The sequence below is a fragment of the Vulpes lagopus genome, chromosome 10 (genome assembly GCF_018345385.1).
Source record: "Vulpes lagopus strain Blue_001 chromosome 10, ASM1834538v1, whole genome shotgun sequence".
Lineage (NCBI taxonomy): Eukaryota > Metazoa > Chordata > Mammalia > Carnivora > Canidae > Vulpes > Vulpes lagopus.
In genome coordinates, this window is record NC_054833.1 from 1298618 (window position 1) to 1312998 (window position 14381).

The following is a 14381-nucleotide window of genomic DNA, read 5'->3' on the forward strand; positions in this document are numbered from 1 at the left end:
TAAGCAGACTCTATGGTGAGCATGGAGTCCCAAGCAGGCTCAGTCCCCTGACCCCAAGATTAGGAACTGAGAGGAACCCAAGAGTTGCTGCCCAACTGACTGAGCCACCCAGGTGCCCCCCACCAATCTGACCTTAAACTTTAGTGGTATATCATTCTTTCCTTTGCATAGTGTTTATTCATCCTTTTCTTCCATGATCCTCTTCTTGAATATAGACATTTCTGGAACTAATTTCATTCCTGGTCAACACCATGCAAATGAACAATTGGAACAAATCCATGAACAAAAAATTACAATCAGTGTTCAATGACAGAAGCAGAACCACGGAGATGGTTGCATACATTTCATATATCTACACATATATTCATATATACACATATATTCATATATACTTGAGGGATTTGTAGAAGCTGATTAAGTAGTCTACGTAAATGCTGAAGTGCTGTAGCTCAGAGTCCATAGGGCAGTTTGTTCAAGAAGGGAAGAAAAATATAAAGTGGGGAAGATTAGAACAAGCTGGACTCCACAAGTAGGAATTGAAGCCCCACAAGATGGATTGAAATTTGTGTTATTTTGGTGCAGATGTCCTGTGGAAGCCAGGGCCCTTCATTTAGAGCTAAACACACACGTTTGATCCAAGAAAGAGGAGGCTGAAAGAGGATCCAGGGGAAGGTGGGGCAGTGGCAGGCCCAACTGCTGCCTCTGAGGAGGTATGTCAGCAGGTGAGTTAGAACGAGCTGCAAAATGGCTACTTGACTTCTCCCTCCAAATTGCCCCCAAGAATGTCTCTTGAGGACCATCCAATCAGAAACATACAGAAAAGGGAGTTCAGCCTGGCTAAGTTGATATAGATAAGAAGATAATGTTTTAGTACATATGTAACAACCAATATATTTACATATATAATAACCAGAAGCGTACTGCCTTAGTTTACATAGACAATAACCAAGAGCATACTGTCTTAAATATCATAGATTTATAAATACATATATCTTGAAATGTATATTGTATCAGTCCTCCAACTTTGCTATCTTCTTCAATAGCTTCTCATTTTTTAGGTTGCTCTACATTTCCAAATGTGTTTTTAAAACAATGGATTAATTTCCATAAAATACATATTTGCTGTTTGAGATTTTATTGAATCTGTTGATCAATTTGGAAATAGTTGTCACCTTGACAAAATTGAGTCTTTCAAAAAATAAACATACTATTTCCTTCTATTTAATTTCCACCAGCAATATTTTGTAGTTTTTAATCCATATTCCTGCATATCTTTTGTTAGATTTATTCCCAGGTGTTTAAGGTTCAGCTGCAAATGAAATATTTGTATTTTAATTTCCACTTGTTATACACATATACATTTTGTATATGAAAAGAAGAAACAGAAACAAATAATGTTTAACCTTAGCTGAAAGTGGGCATCTGCATATTACTTCCAATGTGAACCAGAGGGACTAAATAATTTAGTGAATAATCCTGCTGCACCACAACACTCATTTATTTTACCCACTAACATTTAAGTAACATAATTGTAATAATTAGTGTTTAAATTAAAATATTGATTAAAATTTCAGGTTTATTTTTGTCCTAAAAGGGTGTTTCTTGATTATGAACTTGGATGGTGACTTCATGGAAAAGCTGATGTAACACTGTTTATTTTTTTCCTGATACAAAATCATGGGACCCAAGAATGATTTGATTATATTCACCCTTCAATTATGCATGATACTGCTGTGTAATACTTCCATCTTGTGCCTTTATCCTAAACATCAGTCATTATTAAAAATAATGTGTATGAATTTCCTTGCTTACTACAGAATTCTGCATACTATTCTTTCATCAGGCATAAACTCACATTTAATAATTTTCTCATTACCTATGTTACATCTAATGTTCAAATTGTGCTTGGGTTTTTATTTCAATGAGCACTATTTTTAAAATTAATTGATCTATGGTTTTTCTTTTTTCATCTCTTTATTTTGACATAAATTCTAATTTATGAAGAAGTTGCAAGAATAGTACAAAGAATCTTCATAAGTCCTTCACCTATATTCATCAAATGTTAAATTATGACATGTGCTTTATTTTTTCAGTAGATAGATACATATAGATAGATTTACACGTATATAATTTTGTTTCTTAAGTATTGACAGGTGACTTTCAGACAAGATGTCCTTTACCCCTAAATACTTCAGTGTTTTCTAAAAACAGGGACCTTCTCTTCCCTAACCACAGAACAATCATGAAATCAAGATTAAAACTCTTATTTAATCTACAGACCTTGTTAATATTTTGCCAATTGCGCAGATCCTTTATTTCAAGAAAAATAGATTGCATCCAGTTGTTGCATCTCTTTAGTCCTTGAATCTGAAAGAGTTCTTCAATCTTCTTCTTTCATTTCATTGACATTAAAAAACAAAGTGGTCAGATATTTTATAGAATGCCCCCTAAAAGTGCACTTTTAGCAGAGTATCTCACAAATGAGGTTGTATTCGTCGCAGTCCACACCTGGGAGGTGTGTGATGTTGATTGTCCAGATACTGGAGATGTTAACTGGGATCAGTTGATTAACGTGGTGTCTGCCACAGCTCTCCACGGTCAAATCACGATTCTCCTTTTGTATTACTCATATGATTTATGAATTTCGCTTCTTTTTCATTACATTTGGTTGTCTAGGGAGAAAATAAGGTAAAGGAAGAAGAAAGGTAATATCTGAGTGGAAGACCAAGCAGGGTTTGTCAGAGCCACGGTGTTGGACAGGAAAGCGCAACCGTACTCCCGGGAGGGGACGCCCGCGCCTGGGTGACGGTGCTGGTGGTGCTCGGCGGCTGGAGGTGAGTGCCGCACCTCTGGCTGGGCTCCTGAAAACCCAGCCCAGCCTGGATCTCACCGAGCTGGCTTTCTAAGTGACGACTGTATTATCGCAACAAAAGTGCGTGTGTGGAGAAGATCCAGGTGGGGCTTCAAGGGCAGCAAACAGGTGGCAGCATCCGAGGCCGGCGTTTCGTTCAAATAAGTTAGTTGGCTTTCTTCTTTAGTTTCGTGTTTCATTTTTTGCCTGTGAAGACAATTGTTTAACCGTGGGACAGGAATTCGGTGGCAGCAAAGGTATAAGTGAGGGACGGAGCAGGGCACTCGGTCACCAAGGCCACCCTGCAGCAGTGGGAATGGCCAGCGAACTCCTCCGGTGTCGGAGAAAAACACGCCGTAGTCGACAGGACTCGAACCTGCGCGGGGACACCCCAACGGATTTCTAGCCCGTCGCCTTAACCACTCGGCCACGACTACACGCGGGCGGGAGCGCACCCACTGGCACTGGTGGAGCTCTGGGGCGCCGCACACCAACCCTCTGGAGCTCCTCGGCCCCGCTGCTGTTAGACACAGTTATTGGAAAGCAGCCGACCCCCGGGACCTCGGGACCCCGGGGACCCCAGAGCACCAGCGCCGCCAGCAGTCCCAGGTGAGTGCAGGTGACCCCCGCCTGCCCCGGGACCGACTAGGAGTGCTGGCTTCAGAGCGCAATTTCCCCTGCGCCAAACCCATGCGCACCCAGGCCCTTAGGGCATAGCCTTCTCCTACTGAGCCCACGCTCCTCCCTGGGTGACCAATTGTGCGGATGAGCTCCAGGTGAGCTCCAGGTGGGTTCCAGGTGGGCCCCAGGCTGTTTGGGGAGGGGTGTGTTAGGTGGTTCCCAGGGGGGTTCCAAGAGGGCCCAGGAGGGTTCCAGGTGGGCCCCAGGGGTTTCCAAGTGAGCTCCAGCCGGTTCCAAGCCGGGGACTGCTTCCAAGGCTTTGTGTCCCAGGTTGGGGGCGCTCAAAGTGATGCATCCCTAACCAGCATCTTGCTAAGCTGTTATGGTTTCTTGGGGCAGATGAGGGGCTATTTCTATCCAAATTTAACCAATTCAACAGGGTTTTTCCAACCCTTTCACATTTTGAGCTTCATTTCTCTGTCACAGTGTTTCCCCAAGTCTTGAAACTGATTTTGTCCATCCTGCTTAGAAGGTCTTAATGTATTTTTTTAAAGAGCAGGGCAAGGAGGGGAGGTGGAAAGGGGGAGGAAGGTGATTCGAGTCTGAAGACAGGGGGATCTTTCATGCTATCTAAACAGATAAGAGGACTGAAGTATACCCAAAGGCAGCTGTATCCATAGAGGCCATCATGGTAGACCATTTGGCCACAGACTGTGGCTATTAACATGGTAACAGAAGACAAGAGGACTCTTAGAGACACTCAGACCTTCTATAGAACCTGCATGAAGGAGATGCCCCTCAGGGTTGCTGACCTCATCTGAGAGGGGCTGTCCTGCTATCTAGCCCTAGCCAGGATTCAGTCTCTGGGGGGCTGCAGAGGAGCAGGAGGGGAGAAGGAAAGGTGACATGGGAGGACATCTTGACATTTTTCTGTCTTTTTGTTTTCTTTGAATAAATGTCACTTTTTGGGGCAAAGATAGGAGGAGGAGGGAGGAGAGGTGAGAGAAGAGTGAAGGAAGGTGGGAAGGAGATGAAGGGAAACTCTTCTCCTACTGAGATAAAATCAACTTTAAGAAACCCCCAGTTTAATGAGGGGAGAGTCTGCCCTGAAGGGAGTATTAAGCTAAGTTTTGGGTAAAGGAACCAGACTCCGTATTTAACTGAGCAGTTTATTATTTGAGCAGCCTACACTATCACTGAGTATCAGTCACATAATCAGTCGTTAAAAAGCATGACTAAGTGCAAATGTAAAATAAAATTGAAGTTGTGATATAGATGTTGCCATAATTAGTTATATCATGACACTTTCATGGGTCTATGCGATATCTAATCAGATGGGGACCCCCATATGCCAGGGCTGGGGGGGGGCGCAATCATGTGGAAGCCAGTGGGGGCGGGGTGCAGGTGGTGAAAGGATTCACTGGAGGCAGAAGGAAGGAGATAGAAGTTTACTGACCACACTGGGCGAGGAGTGGGGGAGGGAGGTAAGGGGGGTGCATGGCAGCAGAGGAGAAAGTGCAAAGAGGCAGTGCATAGGGGTTGTATTCAAAATGGGAAAGTACGGGGTGCCTGGGCAGCTCAGTCAGTTAAGCTCTCTGGACTCTTGATCTCAGCTCAAGTCATGAGCTCAGAGTTGTGAGATGGAGCTCCAAGGGGGCTCTGAGCTGAGCATGGAGCCTGTTTGGGATTCTCTCTCTCTCTGCCCCTCCACCTCCCAACTCCTAACCCCTCATGGGCTCTCATGCTCTCTCTCTCTCTCTCTCAAAAAAAAATATAATAAATAAAATACAATAAATTTTAAAATGGGGAAGTGAGGAGGTATGGGGATGTATGGGATTTTCCCTTGTTGATAACTGTGCCTGGTTGTAAAGAGCCCGCTAATCAGCTAGGGCTTGTGGATACTTTGAAGTGAGTCACCTGATGGGCCTGTCTGTTCAGCCAGGTGGTCACTGTGGGCTCATTTGCCTTCATCAAGTTTCCATTTTTCAAACCTGTTGTCTAAAAGTAGCCTCTTCAGTCTTCACATTTTTAACATACCTATAACATTTTAAGTAAATTTCTTGGAACTCTAGTTTGAAGAAGTTGAATACCTATGAGATAACAGAAAAGAAACATTTTATGCTTTCAAAAACCTCAGGGGAAAAAAAGATGGCTGCAATTAATATGAACTGAATTTATTGAATCAATTTTTTTAATTAAAATAAAAACAATATACACTTGACAATTTCACCTTTTTATTTTTATCCCCATTAATGTGTGGAGTGGGGAGAGGGGTATAGGACAGTAGATTCAGACAAAAGTGAATTGGAATTCATCTGCAGGAAACAAAAGCATTCTAGCCATTTTAGTCCCAAACTGGAAGCAGTCCAAAGTCCATTAACAAGAGAAAAGGTAAATAATTGGTTTTCATTCTAAGGGATAGTAGAGCATTGAAAACAAATGAATTTCAACTGCACACAAATTGGAAAAATCTCACATCATATTAAAGTAATACCAGACAAAAAGGCAGGCATATCTCATGATTGTATTTATATGTAGTTCAAAATAGACTAAACAAATTTATGGTGTTAGAAATCAGAAAGATGAATTGTTGAAGGTAGTTATGGCTGAGAAAGTCCATGAGGGGACCCACTGGAGATGCTGAGAATGTTTTTCTCATTCTGGAGTGCTGGATACGTTTTGGAATTTCTGAAAATTTCACTTTCTGAAAATTTCTTGAGCTGTATAATTACAGTTTATCTACTTTTCAGCATTGATACTATATTGTATGTCAATAAAAATTAACTTAACAAAACATTTCAACCTATTATAAGCAAAAGGGGATTAAAAAATAATCCAGAACCTTACAAAATTTTTGGAAGAGAGGGATGGAGGGAGGTGCCAGCTCTCTAATTCAACCCTGCAGAAATGGTCTCCCAGAGAGGCTGATATTGTCTCTACAGTCAAAAAAGTAGGAGACTGGGGCATCTGGGTGGCTCAATCGGTTAAGCATCCAACTCTTGATTTCTTGCTTTCTTCAGTTGGGGTCCTGACCTCAGGGTCCTGAGATTGAGCGGCACCTTGCATCAGGCTCCCCACCCAGCTGGGGCTCTGCTTCCTCCCCTTATGCATAGACTCTCTCAGAGAAATACATCTTTAAAGATGAAAGTAGGAAATTAAGATGCTGCCACTGGAATTGTTTATTTCAGGCACCTGGAGGCTTCTGCAATACCACTGTTCTTTCTAGGGCAGTAGTTCTCAAAATGTAGCATGAATGTGATTTGTCATGGCAGAAAGCAAGTCGGTCAGTGATTTATGCCCTGGTCTTAATTTATGAAGATGACTGAGCGATGAGAGAGAGGTCAGTCAGAGAGGAGAGGTCAATACTGGAAGAAAAGTTTAATGTTATTCATGGTTTCCCTAGAAACAGTTTTGAATTCTCTTAGATATAGTTCTCCTAAAAACTAGAAACTACCCAGGGTCACAGTGGGAAGTACCAGTGTTGGTCAGCAAGGCGAAAGCATAAGCCATAGTCTTCATTGAGATTTCCACAGGAACGTAAAGGCAGGCCAAGGTAAAGAGTTTAGGATTGGCTAGTTTGAATAATTCCAGTGAGCTTTAGCGGTATCTGGGCTCTCTCTCTAGTTGTCTGGTACCTGGTCCTGGGCTGATTTAGGGCAGGGAAATATTGGCTTTATTTGTGAGTTTTAGAAAAAGAAGTGATTCAGAGAATGGGCTCTGGATAGCAGGAGACATAAAAAAAAACTTTAGCTTTAATTTGGCCCTGTATTAGCAGGTTACAAATAGGCAAATACAGAATCTAAGAAAACACAAACAAAGTAATTTAAATTTCTAAACAAGTTTTCAAATGCTGGTGCTGGTGCTGGTCTGGGGACCACTCTTTCAGAACCACAGTGTTCTGGAGCACACCATGCCTTCTAGGTGTGAATTAGCAAAACCACTGATACTCCTCAATTTGTATTCCACTGGGGAAAATCCAATGTGTCCATGATCATGCTCATCAGCATAGAACCAGAAGGCCCCTTATGTCCACATTTGAAAACTGAGGCAAAGCATAAATCACACCTAGAACCCTAGTTGCAAGGGAACTAAAGAAATGTACTTCTAACCTTCTAGTCTCTGTAGTACAGGAAGGTTCAGGAGATGGAACTAGATGATTACTGCTAATCTACTATACCCTGCATAGATGTTGAAGCTGACATGTTCTACCTTCCCAGAGAATTAAAAATAATACATTGGTATCACACTGAGGGGAAGTTGACAAGACACCTTGGAAAGGGCCCTCATTGTCTATAACCAGCTTTTCAGCCAGATTCCGATTTATTGCCTATAGTCTTTTTTCTTACTGATTTTAAGGAATTCTTTATATATTCTAACATAAATTTTTAAAGACTTTATGTATTCATGAGAAACACACAGAGAGGCAGAGACATAGGCAGAGGGAGAAGCAAGTTCCCCACTGGGAGCCTGACCCCATGACCCTGGGATCACAACCTGAGCCAAAGGCAGATGCTCAACCACTGAACCACCCAGGTGCCCCCTTTACACACTGTTTTGTTTTGGTTTTTTTTCCCCTTTACACACTGTTAATGGTGTCTTTGGATGTGTTGAAGTTCTTAAGTTCTAAGAAGTCCAATTGATCAATTTTTTTATGGTTATTGCTTTTTCTGCTTATTAAACAGGAAATCTTTGCTAACCCAAAGTTCATGAAGATAGTGTCCTGTTTTCTATAACATTTATAGTTTTAGTTTACATAGTTAGGTCTTTAATACATCTTGAGTTAGTTTACACAAGAGATTGATGTCATTGAAAACACTGTTTTCCTTTGTATGTCCAGTCGACTCAGCTCTGCTTTTGGAAAAATCTATCATTTGCCCCATTGAATTGCAGTGACACTTAGTTAAATGTTTGTGATTTCATGTAGGCATATCTACTTTGTTCCATTAATCTTTTTATCTGTCTTTATGTCAGCAACACACTATTTTTTAATTTTTTTATTTTTTAATTAATTTATTTTTTTAGCAACACACTTTTTAAATCAATATAACTGCTTTAGGGTAAGTCTTGCTATTTGGCAGTGAAAGTCCTCCAGATTTGTTCTTCTGCAAGATTTCCTTGACTATGCTAGATCCTTTCCACTTGCAATTACATCTTAGTTTGTCAATTCTACCAAAAGTCATGTTTGAATATTTTATTTCAATTACATTGAATCTGTGTCTTTCAATCAATGAATATGGTATATCCTTTCATTTATTTAGATAACTTTAAAAATTATTTGCACAGTGATTTGGAGCTATTAATGTAACAATCTTGCACATTTTAATTTCATTTATTATTGTATTTATCATTAGATTAGTCACAGTTTTATTGCTATTGTAAATGATATTTTTAAAAATTATCTGTTTTTGCCAGTATATATGAATACAACATTTTGTATCCAGCAAATTTGCTATTTTTACTTATTAATTCTAATAATTTGTAGATTTAGGGGATTTTTCCAAGCATGTAATCATATCATCTGCAAATGATATCACTCTTATTTCTTCACTTCTAATCTTAACATCTTTTAATTCTTTATCATGTCTTGTTTCATGGGCTAAGATGCCAATACAATTTTGAATAGCAATGGTGACAGTGGTCATGCTTATCTTGGTCCCAATATCTGGGAGAAAGTGTTAAATATTGGGCAGCCCTGGTGGCTCAAGCAGTTTAGGGCCGCCTTCAGCCCAGGGTGTGATCCTGAAGACCTGGAATCGAGTCCCACGTCGGGCTCCCTACATGGAGCCTGCTTCTCCCTCTGCCTGCATCTCTGACTCTCTCTCTCTCTGTGTGTCTCTCATGAATAAATAAATAAAATCTTTTTTAAAAAAGTGTTAAATATTTACCATAATTGTGGGGGGTTCCTGGCTGGTTTGATTGGTTGAGCATGCAACTCTTGATCTCAGGGTCTTCAGCATTTGAATTTGGGAGGAAACACAATTCAGTTTGTAACACCTTTTCACAAAGCAAACACTATGAAAATATGGCTTCACTGTTGCAGTTTTAAAACATTAATGAAGAACTAATATCATACATAAAATATTTCAGGAAACAGAAAAAATAAAAACACTTCCTAACTGTCATTATGAGGCCAGAACAATATCTTCATATTAAAATTTGATAAGCATCTTGCTAGAGAGAAAATTACAGGTCAGTCTATGTGTTAAATATTCTAGATGCAAATAGATATGAAGAAAGACCATATATGGACAGGACTGTGCTCACATAGGAGAAAATGGCTTTCTGCAAGCCAAGGAGACAGGTCTCAGGATAAACCAAACTTGTACCTTGATCTTGGACTTCTAGCATCAAGAACTGTGAGAAAATAAATTTCTATTGTTCTGAGTCTGTGGTATTTTGCAATGGTAGTCATAGCAAATAAATACAGAGGGTAATTATGATTTTAATTTCTTTAACAGGGTGGCCCAGGTGGCTCAGCGGTTTAGCGCAGCCTTCAGCCCAGGGCCTGATCCTGGAGACCTGGGATTGAGTCCCACGTCGGGCTCCCTGCATGGAGCCTGCTTCTCCCTCTGCCTCTCTCTTTCTGTGTCTCTCATTAATAAATAAAATCTTTAAAAAAATAATTTTTTAACAGAGTTTAGGCTACTTGAATTTTTAATTTCTCTTTGTGTCTGCTTTGGTCAGTCATGTTTATGAAAGAACCTATAATTTATCCTCTATTATCAAATTTATTCCCCAGAAACTATTCATTTTATCCTTTCACTCTAATCTTGATATCAGTAAGATTTTTAATGTCCCCTTTTTATACTTTTTTCCCCCTTAAGAGAAGTTAGTTTTGATTTGGGGTAACAGTTTTACTATCTGAAAAGCAAATTTTTGTTCATTTATTTCTTCTATTTTTTTTTCTTTTTGATTATAGCTCTTGCTATTTTTTCCTTCTAAGTTTTAAAAGTTTAATTTACTGGATTTTTAAAACTAGGTTTTTGAGCTGAAAGCTTAGATCATTACCTTTCAAATTTTCTCCTCTTCCAATAGATTGGAGCTGAAGTGATATATCTTATTTTCATTATCATTCAGTTAAAAATATTTTATAGTTTTTAAAACTTATTTGACCATAATATTTTGCATTCTGTCGCTTAATTTTATAACATTTGGGAATTTTCCATTTGTTTATGTTATTAATGCTGACTTTTATTTAATTATACTGTGCTGAACATATTCTGTGTGATTACTATCTTTGAAATTTGTTGAGATTTGCATAATGCTCACCATTTGCTTATCTTGTTAAATGTTGCATGTATACCTCAATAGTTAAGATATTCTGCAGTTGGGTATAGTATTAATCCAATCACTTAAAATTTCCTCACTAAATTTAACTTACTTTTCCATACTACATTTTTGTGCCATTTGTTATATCTATAGAAGCATTCAAGTATTCAACTATGATTATGGATTTTTGTATTTCTCCATTTAGCTCTGTCAGTCTTTTGTTTTCTATACTTTGAAGTTGTTATTATGTGTGTACAATATAGGATTATAATATCTTCTTACTAAATTTACTCTGGAGATTATGAAATAGTTCCATTATTTTTAGTAGTGCTTCTTTTTTAAAGGCTATAAATTCAAGTTATTATCACTAAAGTGGTTCTGGTTTATCTTTTTTGGCTATTCTATGTCTTACATTCTTTTGCTTTAATTATTTTTAAAAATCTGTATGTTTAAATTGGATGCTCTATAAAAAGCAAATGGCTTTGGGTAAATTTTTTCCTGTATGACATTTTTTTCCCTTTTAATTGCAATATTTAATCTGCTTATGTTAAAGATAAATATGTATTTAGTTGAGTTTTGCTTCTTATTCTTTTAATTTTCCCAATTGGTTCTTTGTTTTACCATTCCTGCTCCTTTGCCACTTTTTAGATTGGTAAATATTTCTATAGTTCTACTTCTTTTTCTGGATTAATTTTCAGTTATACATGAAGGATCTCAGTGCACGTATCTTGCTTATCTTTTATTAGATTTACTTCTAGGTGTTTTAAGTTTTTAAGCTATTGAAATTGGAACTTTTAAAGTGCCTTTATTTATTTATTTGAGAGAGAATGAGAGAGCACAAGCAGAGGGAGTGACAGAGAGAGAGGGAGAAACAGACTCTCCACTGATCAGGGAGCCTGACTTGGGGGCTCATGACCTGAGCCTAGCTGAAGGCAGACACTCAACTGACTGGGCCACTCAGATGCCCTGAAATTGGAACTTTTAATTTTCACTTCATGGTTATTGGAACATATAAATATATATGTTTTTTGTATGTTGACTATGATACTAGCTACCATGTTAATTAACCTATTAAGTACAATTTTCAGATTTTTTATTTTTCTTTGGCATTAAGAATACCCTTTATTATGTCTTGTAATGCACATTTGCTAATGAAGGATTCTCCCAGTTTTTGTTTGAGTTAAGCCATCCTTATTTTGCCTCAATTTTTCTCATTTTCTAAATTTAGGTATAATTTATATACGGTAAAGAGTACAAATCTTAATTATATAGTTTGATCAATTTTCAGTTATAGCTGTGTGACCATCACCATGCTCAAAATATAGAATAGCTTCTCCAGGATAACAAGCTTTCATTAGTCTCATCCTGGTCAGTGTGTGCCCTCCCTCTAAGGACAATCATTCTATCATCATAAATAAGATTTGCTGTTTTTATACTTCTTATAAGTATAGTGTGTACTCTTCTGTGTCTTTTTTTGAGTGATATTATGAGACTTAATCATGTTATTGGGTTTATCAGTAGTTATTCTTTATGCTGACTGTATACTATTCTACATTTCCATTCTGTCACTGACACTTAGGTGATTTCAGATTTTTTTTTTTAAGATTTTATTTTTTCATGAGAGACACAAAGAGAGAGGCAGAGACATTTGCAGAGGTAGAAACAGACTCCCTGTGGGGAGCCTAATGCTGGACTTCATCCCAGGACCCCAGGATCACAACCAGAGCCAAAGGCAGACGCTTAACCACTGAGCTACCCAGGTACCCATGATTTCAGATTTTGATTATTAAAATGAAGTAGTTATGAACGTGCATGTACATGCTATTTATGTTGATTTATAATCAAATTGTGTAGTATCTGGGTTATATGACTATTACGTTTAGCTTTTATAGATATGGTGAAACATTTTTTCCAAGTGGTTATACTAATTTATACTTCTACTAACAATGTGAAAAATACTTTTACCACCCATTGTATTGTCACAGTTTTAAATTTTAGTCATTCTGGTTGGTGTGTAGTGCTATCTAATTTTGGTTTTGATTTGCATTACTCTCATGACTAATGGTGTTGAATGTCTTCTCATATGCTTATTGACCATTTTGAATCTTTTTCATAAAGTGTCTGCCAAGTGTTCTGGACATTTTCAAATTGGGTTGTCTATTCTTATTGATTTATAGAGGTTCTTCATATATCATTTGATGGGTATATGTGTATATCACAAATACCTCCTCTCCTTCCACAGCTTGTATTTTCACTTTTTAAATAGTGTCTTACAACCAATACATCCTTCATTTAAAGTGTCTAGCTCATCAACTTCTTATTTTATGATTCGGATTTATGTTCTGCCTGAGAAATCTTCATCTACCCCAAGCCCATGAACATATTCTGATGTTTTTCTTCTAGAAACGGTTGTTTTTTCTGTCACACAATAGTTTAGGTTTATCACTAAATAGTTTTGTTTAGAATGTGTTTATAATGTGAAGTAGGAAATTAAGGCTTATTTTATTCTCCCAAAATGTTGTACTGTTGTTTATTAAAAAGACCACCCTCGCTTGACTGAATTTACCTAAGACTTATTTTGTAAATTGCTAGCATAAGTCTTCCAATTTAGTTTATATTCTTCAATATTGACTTGACTTTTCAAGTTCCTTTGCATTTACAAATATAATATTTCAGAATCAATTTCCACAAAAATACTCTCTGAGATTTTAATTGGGACTTCGCTGAATCTATTAATCAGTTTAAGAAGAATTGACCTCCTAACAGTATTGAGTCATTCCACATACAAACCTGGCATATCACTTCTTTAGGTCTCCTTATTTTATCCAGCAATGTTTTGTTGTTTTTAATGTAGTCTTCTTGCACGATATTTTTCAGGCTTATTCCTAAATAATGTTTGTAATACTATTGAAAATGGAATTCAGAAAATTCTATATTTCATTTGCTTGTTGCTAGAATATATTCATACACCTGATATTTTATATATTGACCACGAAGGCAATAACCTTCTAAATAGTAGCTAATAGTAATTGGATTCATTTAACTAACAATAGTTTTTAGATCTTTTTCAGTGGGTACATTCATAATCAAGTTATCCTCTGATAGTGAAGGTTTTATTTTCCAATATTAATATCAATTATTCCTGTTGTATTGTGCTAGACTTTACTTCTAGCACCATGCTGGGTAGAATAAATGATAGACATCTTTGTCATGTTCCCAAACTTGGGTTCATTGTAGATATTTTGAAATAATTTCAGACTGACAGAAGTTACAATAATGTAAAGAATTTCTGGCTATCCTTCAATCCATTCCCAAATTTTAGCATATAACTCTTTTCTTTTTCTGTCATAGATGAGAGAAAAGTATATATTATACACATACGCTTTTTCTGAAGCTGTAGGAGATGGAGTTTGAAAACACTCTTTTCCCTTAAGTATCTCGGTACTTTCTTAAAGGCATTCTTTTTACATACCCAAAGAACAATGAATAGATTTAGGAATTACCACTGGTAAAATAAAATTATTTAATCATGCTCTCTATTCAGATTTTACCAATTGTTCCAATAATGCCATATACATCAAAAGAATGTACCAGATTATGTGTTGTATTACGTTTTTAAAACCTGAAACATTTAGTCTTT

At 37.6% G+C, this 14381-nt stretch overlaps 1 non-coding gene across 1 annotated transcript; it reads right to left on the bottom strand.

The window, feature by feature from the left end:
- Positions 1-3206: 3206 nt before the first annotated feature.
- Positions 3207-3288, bottom strand: TRNAS-AGA. The gene has a single exon. It is a non-coding gene; the product is annotated as a tRNA-Ser (tRNA).
- Positions 3289-14381: the final 11093 nt, after the last annotated feature.